The sequence below is a fragment of the Phoca vitulina genome, unplaced genomic scaffold, assembly GCF_004348235.1.
Source record: "Phoca vitulina isolate PV1807 unplaced genomic scaffold, GSC_HSeal_1.0 scaffold2, whole genome shotgun sequence".
Taxonomy (NCBI): Eukaryota; Metazoa; Chordata; class Mammalia; order Carnivora; family Phocidae; genus Phoca; species Phoca vitulina.
This window is the reverse complement of record NW_022589705.1, coordinates 89,955,562-89,965,350: the sequence shown is the minus strand read 5'-3', so window position 1 is coordinate 89,965,350 and position 9,789 is coordinate 89,955,562.

Below are 9,789 nucleotides of genomic sequence, written 5' to 3'. Positions count from 1 at the left end.
AAGAAGAAGAAGAAGAAGAAGAAGAAGAAGAAGAAGAAGAAGAAGAAGAAGAAGAAGAAGAAGAAGGCAAGTCTTCACTAGGAGAAAGTATTTTGCCCTTTGTGCCTTTGCCTAGTCTCCTTTTTTGCGCCTGGAGCTCAGGCTTGGAGCTGGAACAATCATCTTGGGGATCACCAGGCACCAAGCAAGAGGCTGAAGCCCACCTCCAAAGCCTGGTGGGTGCCTGGCGGCATCCCTGAGCTCTGCACCATGCCTGAAATGCCTCCCTCTGTACCTTTGTAAAAGTCCCTGTTTAAGCCACCGTAGCCAAGTGTACCTGTTTGTGCTATAGAACAAAGCATTCAAAACTCAGTGATGGAAAATGACAAATATTTATTATTTCTCATGACTCCATGGGTCAAGCCATGATTCCATGGCACTTGTACTGGTCTGGGCTGGCTTGACTGGGTCTGGATGGTTTAAGGTGGCCTCATTTACATGCCCTGTCATTGGTAGGCAAGTTGGGTCAAGGCAGTGGTTCTCCACCAGGGACAATTTTGCCTCCCCAAAGACACATGGCAATGTCTGGCCATAGTTATGGTTGTCACAACTTGGGGGGTGGGGTGCTACAATCATCTAGTGGGTAGAGGCCAAGGATACTAGAGTGCACAGAACAGGCTCCCCACAACAAAACCGTATGTGATCCAAAATGTCAGTAGTACCAAGAATGAGAAATCCTGGTCTAGAGAGGCCTCAGCTGCGACAGTTGTCTCTGCAAGGCATGGTTTCTCATCATGGAGCAGGTTAGACCAAGCTCTTTCAGAGGGTGGTGGGCCCAGGTTCCCAAGAGCAGCAGGAGAGAACAAGCCCCAAAACACAAATACTTACCAAGTCTTTCTGCTTGTGTTTGTTAATATCCCATCAAACAAAGCAAATCACATGGCCAGAGTCATTTTGGGAAGGACTCCAAATTTTTACAAACTACCCACGGTCAGTTTTCTGTTATTTGAAGCAGAAGGCATTCCAAGTGACACGGACTAGTTACCTTGATTCCTGAAGACTTTCTGGTTCCTAGTTTCTTTCTTTGGGAAGGCCAGTTTCAGTGCCCGCCCTTGGGTTCCACTAGGACCCTTTGTATCACTCAAAATTCTTCGGTTGCAAATAACAGAAATCTCCGGTGGCTCACTTCAGCAGAAAGGGAGTTTATTGAAAGGAAATGAGAAAGCTTAAAGAATCAAAGGACAAGCAAAGTTGAAGAGCCAGGATAGTCAGGAACTGGCTTTTCTTCCCCATACATGCCCCCTTTTCGCTTCCACTGGTTTGACTTTCTGTTATTTGCAACCAAGATGGCCTTTACTAAGACCCCGCCTCCACTGGTAGTTCTGAGAAGCTGCCTGTCCCCTGGGTTGGTATCAAGGTACAACAAGGTACCTGCAGTCCCCAAAGCTTCCCAATCTCCCAATCCCCCAAGAAGCTAAGACAAACAACTTCCTTCCACCCTTGCCAAAGGTAGCTTATTTGGATTCTTGGATTCGTGACTTTGCAGATAAGATGCCCTTCTCTAGCAGCTTGGCAGGGCCTCCAATGCCTGCTGTTGTGAAAACCAGAGTCATGAGTGTCTGCAGAAAAAAATAGCTTCCAGATCTGCATTCCAAAGTGCGCTCCTGGTAAGTTGGAGTGGTTTCCAATTTTTCTGGGTCTCAGGAATGAAAGCAATACACCTAACGATGAGCGGAAACCCAAAACCTGCTAATGCTGATGAATTCCTCTTTGAGCTGAGGCACCTCCTGAAGCAGGAGGTGGGGTGCCAGGTGAGGGCAGACTTGGCCTCTTTTCCATCAAGATGTGCTGCTTGCACCCGTGTGCTCAGTGTCCCAAGTTATTTGGGGCCAATTCATGACCTTACATGCCTGCTTGTTTTTAAACCTTTTGTTCCCCAGGAACCCACCACAACGCCTCTGCCTGCATCCTGTGGCAGGAACCGCTCGAAGGCCCCCTGTTTTGAGTGTCCTCTCCTCTGTAGCATGTGGCTTTCATTCCTAAGACCCTAAGATATTAGAGGCAGAAATTTTATCTTCCGGCTGACTGTGGTCTTAGCATCATAGAAATCAGAGGTGCCTGATGAATCACTTTATGGCTGATGAATCACTTTTTTTTTTTTTTTAGTATAGTTGGCACATCATGTTAGACCAGTTTCAGGTGTACAACATAGCGATGTGACAAGTCTATACATTATGCTGTGTTCCCTGCACGTGTAGCCACCATCCGTCGCCATACATCACTATTACAGTATCATTGACTGTATTCCCTATGCTGTGCTTTTTACTCCCATGACTTATCCGTTCCATAAGTGGAAGCCTGGATATCTCACTCCCCTTCCCCCATCTCGCCCAACCCCCCACCCCCTTCCCTCTGCCAATCATCAGCTTGTTCTCTGTGTTTATAGGTCTGATTCTGCTTTTTGTTTGTTTATTTGTTTGTTTGTTTTTAGGTTTCACTACTGCGTGAAATCATATGGGTTTCTTTCTTTCTCTCTGCATTTTTTAATTAGATAGTTTATTTATTTATTTATTTATTTATTTTGGTGTTGAGTTGTATAAGTTCTTTATATATTTTGGATACTCACCCTTTAAATGATGTGTCATTTGCAAATATCTTCTCCCATTCAGTAGGTTGCTTTTTTGTTTTGTTGATTGTTTCCTTCACTGTGAAGAAGCTTTTTATTTTGATGTAGTCCCAATAATTTAGTTTTGCTTCTGTTTTCCTTGCCTCGGGAGATGTATCTAGAAAGATGTTGCTATGGCCGATGTCAGAGAGATTACTGCCTGTGCTCTCTTCTAGGATTTTTATGGTTTCAGGTCTCACATTTAGATCTTTAATTCACTTTGAGTTTATTTATGTGTAGGGTGTTAAAAGGTAGTCCAGTCTCATTCTTTTGCATGTAGCTGTCCGGTTTTCCCAACACCATTTGTTGAAGAGACTGTCTTTTTCCCATTGTACGTTCTTGCCTCCTTTAACATAGATTAATTGACCATTTAATCATGGATTTATTTCTGGGCTCTCTATTCTGTTCTGTTGATTTGTGTGTCTATTTTTTGTGCCAGTACCATGCTGATTTGATTACTACAGCTTTGTAATATAGTGTGAAATCTGGGATTGTGATACCTCTAGGTTTGCTTTTCTTAAGATTGCTTTGGCTTTTTGGGGTCTTTTGTGGTTCCATAAAAATTTTAGTATTATTTGTTCTAGCTTTGTGAAAAATGCTGTTGGTATTTTGATGGGGATTTCATTGAATCGGTAGATTGTTTTGAGTAACATGGACATTTTAACAACATGTGTTCTTCCCGTCTGTGAGCATGGAATATCTTTGTGTCATCTTCAATATCTTTCTTCAATGTTTCATAGTTTTCAGAATATAAGTCTTTCACTTCTTTGGTTAAGTGTATTCCTAGGTATTTTATTGTTTTTGGTGCAATTATAAATGTGTTGTTTTCTTAATTTTTCTTTCTGACTGAAAAATCACTTCTATGGTTAAACAACCAGCCTTCATTCATTCAGGCAACAAATACTGGATACCTACTATGCGCCAGGGACTAATGATACTGTGCTAGACCTCATGGCCTTAACCTTTGCTCCCCTTTCATGTTCCAATCTGCTGCTTTCCTGGGAAGGAGCTGGGATCATTAATTCACTGGGTATGTTGCATGGGAGAGCTCACCTTTGATGCTCACATCCTCTTTTTGGGCTTTCTAAGGGATTACTGCTGGGCATTCTGTAGAGAGAGCTGCACGCAGCAGTGACCCTCTTCTGGGAGTTTCTTTGTCCCTCTTGACGGCTGAAGTTTAATAGTTAATAATAGCAAACTTCTTTATAGTGTCCTTGCCAACCATCAAACACTCACTGTGCTAAGCACAGTCCAGACCTTATCCCACTTCGTCCTCACAATGTGTATCACTCCCGTTTCACCTGTGAAAGCGATGAGTAGGTAAGGAACTTGCCTAAGAGCAAGAGCGTCAGAACTCAGACTTCTTACTCTTAACTGCTCTACTATATCACTTTCCTCGAGAATTCCAGAAGCCAGCTGGTTATTTACGACTCAATGAGGATAGGATTGGCAAGCTTTTTCTGTAAAGGGCCAGACAGTAAGAACCATTTTCTTAGAAAGGGCCATTCACTTCAGGGACCATGGGATCCCTGTCGCCAGTACTCAACTCTGCCCCATTGCAGCATGATATCTAAACAAATGAGCATGGCTGTGTCCTAATAAAACTTTACTTATAAAAATAGTCGGTGGTGGGACTCCTGGGTGACTCAGTAAGTTAAACGTCCGGCTATTGATTTTGGCTCAGGTCATGATCTCAAGGTCATGAGTTCAAGCCCTGTGTGGGGCTCCGTCCTAAGCGTGGAGTCTACTTGTCCCTCTCCCTCTCCCTCTGCCCCTCCCACCTGCACTCTCTCTCTCTCATAAATAAATAAATAAATAAATAAATAAATAAATAAATAAATAAATAAAATCTTTAAGGAAAAAAAAAGTCAGTGGGCCAGATTTGCCAATCCCTGTGTTAAACTCTCACCCAGACTAGATTATTAATATCTTCACGACTATTGCTTGCCATGTGTCCCAGGAAGTCAGACTATCATCATCTCCATCACGGAGAGCATTTTGAGCTTTCACGATGCACCACGCACTACACTGAACACTTTACACAAATTTTCTCATTTAATCCTCTCAAGAGTTCTGGGAGGAGATAGTTATTGCCATTCTACAGACAATGCAAGGGAGGCCAGAAGGGTAAAGTAACTTACCCAAGGTCACCCCACTGGGATTTTCAAACCCAGTTCCTAACCCCGAAACCCACACCACGTCTCACCGTTGGAACCCTGCATCTGGACAGAAAGGAGTTTCGCCAGTGAGGCTGGAAGGCCCGCCTTCTGCGAGACCGAACTTGAAAGAACCACATCTTCAGGACACAGCCCTTCCTCCAGGCATCTGGGTTTACGGGCCCCCTCCTGAAAGAGTCACCTGCTTCTTTTAGTTAATGCCTTAGGTCCGGTGTCCCCACCCTAGGTACTGTGCTCTCTCTTTGAATTGACGTTGCTTACCTCTGCATGGTGCTAACTTTACAATTTCCCTTCCCAGTTTCCCAAATCCTCGGGTGTCACATGCAGTGTTGATCGGTCCCTTCCGATTTGTTTCTTCCACCTTGTCTGCTGAGCAGAGAACTGCTAAATGACCTCCGAGCCACATTGATGCCCAAGGACCAGCAGGTCACCCGGCCCCACTCCCTATCTGATGCCGCTGACACTGTCCTCAGAGGAGTAGGGGACGGACACTTGAGAAGCCTGTCTTTTAAGAGCTCCTGTTAAGTTTTGTGTTGAGTCATGTGGGTGCAAAGAGGTGTCATTTTAGCAGCTTCTCTTTCTTGGCAGTGACCTTGAGAGCTAAAAATGGGCCACCGGATGCTCTAGGGGGGACACTGAGAAAATACCTAGTCCATCCCGAGCCCTTGGACAGAGCAAAGCATCATGCATTCATTCAATAATGATTTCTCCAGCAGTACCTTGGACCAGGCACCATGCTGGGCACTGAAGAGCCAAAGTGGACCCAGACAGACAGGTCCCTTCCTCCAGGAAGTTGTCTCAGGAGTGGGGAGGGGGGGAAAGGGTGTCAGATATTTTATGAAGAGCTTCACTGTGGGTTGTAATAAGCGCTGAGTCCCAGCACTTGTAGTAAGTGCCGCAGTCCAGCTGTAACAGCCATGCCCTCTCTGTCCCCCAGCATGGGGGTCCAGCAAATCTCACTCTTCAAACTAGCTAGTACTGCTCTCCCCACCCCTCCACACTGTGCCCATGACCAGAAGAATTCCAGGACCAGAGCCCAATGCCCAAAATACTTGATAAATATGTCTTGATTGCCTGGATGTAGATGGATACTGCTTTCACAGAGTAGGACGGAAGTTGAAATCAGCAGCCCCTATGATTACCATCTTTGGGAGGGGTTCAGGAAGGCACTGGGCATGCAGCTTTGCTGGGGTTTAAGCCACAAGGTACACACACACATACACACACACTTTGAGGGTTTAAAATAGGGCTAACACTGAGGCCTGTCAGGTGTTAAACTTGGACACTGAAATGCCTAGGGATTTCACAGAAGCAGAAAACCCGCTCAGCTTTTTTTTTTCCAGCCTGCCCAGCTGGGCACATGCAACTAATCTGAAAGACGATCTTGGTTTTCAAGTAGATTGATCGCATCCAAGATAACCACAAAAAGAGAGCTCTACAATAGACAGGTTGGGTCTTAGTGACCTGCAAATGAGTCTACCTACAGTTGGTCCCCGATGCCCCTGTCGTGCTTGAGCAGCCCCGGGAGCACCTGCTTCAAACGGCCCCCCACCCCTGCCCCACCATGTATCCTGTATACAGCTTCCAGACTTTATAGGAGGCAAGAAAGCCCCTGAGACCAACCGGGCTGTGACCCCATCCCCTGCCATCACTCCTCCAAATGACTCAAATGAGTATTTGGGCTGTCCCTGAACCTTGACCTCTGTGTATCTTTTTCAATCCATCAAGGGTTTCCTGGTGCCTTTGGAACGTTTGTGATGATTAATTAGTAAGCTGGTATTTATAAAGTGCTAAGTGAGTGCTGCAGTTTATGAGCCAACTTTATCTCTGACAGCCTCCCTAATCCCTTCCCAGCATCTCAGGCTTCAGGGACCACCCAGTTCTGCAAGGCTCTGGAATGCCCCTCATTGTCCACTCCATACAGCCCCCAAAACCCAAGAGCTCCTCCCAACCCCTCCCCATTTCTACCTTCTCTTCTTCAAAGTGCTGTTGTTTTTCTTAATATTACTGTGCCCCTCCCCGAAAGATAGTTACACAAGTCTATGTGGGAGGAAGAAGAGAAACATGTCAATGGTGACTAAGTCAGCCTCGCTCCCTTGCCACTGGAATATTGTCAGGATTGGCTCCGGCTCACCCTGCCTCTGTAAAAATCCTTTGCAGAGGGTGTGATTTTTCCTGAAGATCATTCTTTCCACATGACCAAATGCTGTAATGTGTAACCAGTCCAGATCGTTTCTTTCTGCCCAAATCCATGCTTGGGGCACAGCGCTCAGGGTCATTCAGAAATGATTCTCCCTAATGAACAGGCACAATCTGTGCTCATGGGTGTCCCCGCCTCTCCGCCTCCACTACTTCTTTCATTTCTGAATAGGTGCATTTCCTCAAGTCCAGCGGCCTCAGAAGGAACAAGTTCAAGTAAAGTACAGCCCCCGGCATGCATCTCAGGTTTAGCAGAGCAACAGCTGTGCCTACAGGCAGGGCCCAGAAATGAGGCAGAGAATTGAGCATCATGAGCTCTCATCCTGTCTAAAACCCTGAGAACCTGAGAGAAGATCACCCCAAGGGGTGTTAAAAGGGCTCACCCATGTGGGCAGCATTTCCTGAGCTCTGCCCAAGTATAAAAGCAGCAAGGCCTGGGCGATCCACTCCCCTTCTAGAAGACACAAGAGGCGAGGTGCCTAGGTGGCTCAGTCAGTTAAGCGTCTACCTTAAGCATCTGTCTTCAGCTCAGGTCATGATCCCGGGGTCCTGGGATCGAGTCCCATGTCGGACTCCCTGCTCAACAGGGAGCCTGCTTCTCCCTCTCCCTCTGCCTCTCCCCTGCTTGTGCTGTCTCTAATAAAATAAATCTTAAAAAAAAAAAAGATGCAATAGGTAATGAACAAGAATTCCCCAACTGCATCATGGAGCCTGCCCAGCCTCCCGAAGGTTGTGTCCACACAAGCCAAAAGGGTAAGTAACCAGGGAGTTTGATACACACAGCCCACCTGAATCATGCAAACCAAAATCATATCTGGCTTTCACATATATGTAAAGTTGTTTTTTAAGAAGGCAAACTCCCACACAATCTCATTACTTTACAGGTTTGCTCCCACATCAAGGAGATGCAAAACATATAATGAAGGCAGCCCTATTTCATGCAGACACATTATAAATCGTAGGTTGGGGCAGGTTGAGGTTCACCAGATCTTTAAAAGGAATCAGCTGCTTTGTGAGGAAGGCTAAGAATCTGGCAGCCCAGAGCATCTGCAGACAGAATTTTTTTAAAGATTTTATTTATTTATTTATTTGAGAGAGAGCGCGCAAGGGAGCTCGCAAGCAGGGCGAGGAGCAGAGGGAGAGGGACAAGCAGACTCTGCGCTCAGCGTGGAGCTAGATGCAGGGCTCAATCCCACAACCCTGAGATCATGACCTGAGCTGAAATCAAGAGTGGGGAGCTAACCAACTGAGCCACCCAGGCGCCCCTGCAGACAGAACTTTTTAAAGTTTCAATTTACACCCCATCCCTAGTCTTTTGCATTCAATAAAAAACGGACGATTTTACTTCTACTGGGTCCTTCAAGGCCACATATAGGTGGTATAGAAACTTGCCTTTTGCAAGTAGCTGAAGCAAACTGCCCAAGACCAACAGAAACTTAATTCTGAGCTTTAAAAAAACAAAGTCATGTCATTTAAGCCGATCTTTATTAGACTCAAAAACACTCTCAAAAATAAGTTAATGAAAACATATTTTCTGAACCCTAAAGTGTTTTTCTTAATTTTGTTCTTTTTTAAATACCTTTTAAATTAATTTAGCAATATTCCTGAACTATGGCAAACGGACAAATACCAATGAGGATCCCATTCTACGAAAATCAGTCTGTTGCAGCTTGCTGGCTTTACATTCTCAAGGGCTCTCTGCCTCCAGACCAAGGGTTTTTAAGCCCTGCATCCATCTTTTCTCTGCAAGAACTGGTGAGAGCAGTTTCTGCATAGGGATCCTCAGCATTGTCCTAACGTTTTAGAGAATAAGCACAAAGCACAGTCCTTCTAGATTAGAGACTCAAACTTCAGTGAGCAGAACTCCCCTGGGCGCTTGTTAAAATGCAGGTTTCTGAGGCCCATGCAGAGATCGGTCTGGACTGGGGCCTGGGAATCTGTATTATTAACCAGCTCTCCCCTCCCCCACAGTGGTTGATATTGGACGGCCACAGCGATGCAGTTTTAAGGTGACACACCAGACCACAGAGGGAAATCCTCTCAGGCCTCTTCCCGAAGCCGCATCCCATGGAGCCTTGGAGAGGATCTCTCTCCTCTGGGGCCCTCACCGAAATGGCCGCATCAAAAGCTCCCCGCCAGTTCCCCTAAAGCGGAGTCTCAGGGGACAGCCTTGGCCCAGCAGCTATTCTGCCAAGTCATCCATGTGATGCGCTAGCCCGAGGGTGAGGACCAGCCCCTTCCCCGCTTTAGCTCCCCACCTGTCTCCGAGAACCGAGACCGTTCGGGGCTGAGGCCCGGCCCCATCTCCCTCGCAACTGCTGGTGCAGCCCTTTCCAAAAGCTGTTGCGGCTCCAGCCGCAGTTACATCTAAACGGAGGGTCCCCGCTCACCGGATCTACCTTCACACCCCTGCAACCCTCATTGAGAACGCCGGTGGTTAACATCGTGTCGTCTCCATGGCAACCGACAGGGTGTCACAGACTCGGGATTACTGCTTCTCCGCGTGGGGATTCCAGACAAGAGGTTGGGGGCGGCGTCCCTCGGATGCCCTGACCCACACCCAAACTGAAGGGATGGATCCCTTTCCTTCCCGCCCCGGTCCGCGGCCCCTAGCCGGACCTCTGGCGCTCTGCGGCCACATCGAGCACCGAGGAGAGGGTGGATTTTTACGCCCCCCACCCGCCCCGCAGCCCTACGGCGGGGGATGGCGGCGGGGTGGGCGCCCCCCACCCGCGCCCTCGAGCCCCGGCGGCGGAGCCCCAGTGCGCG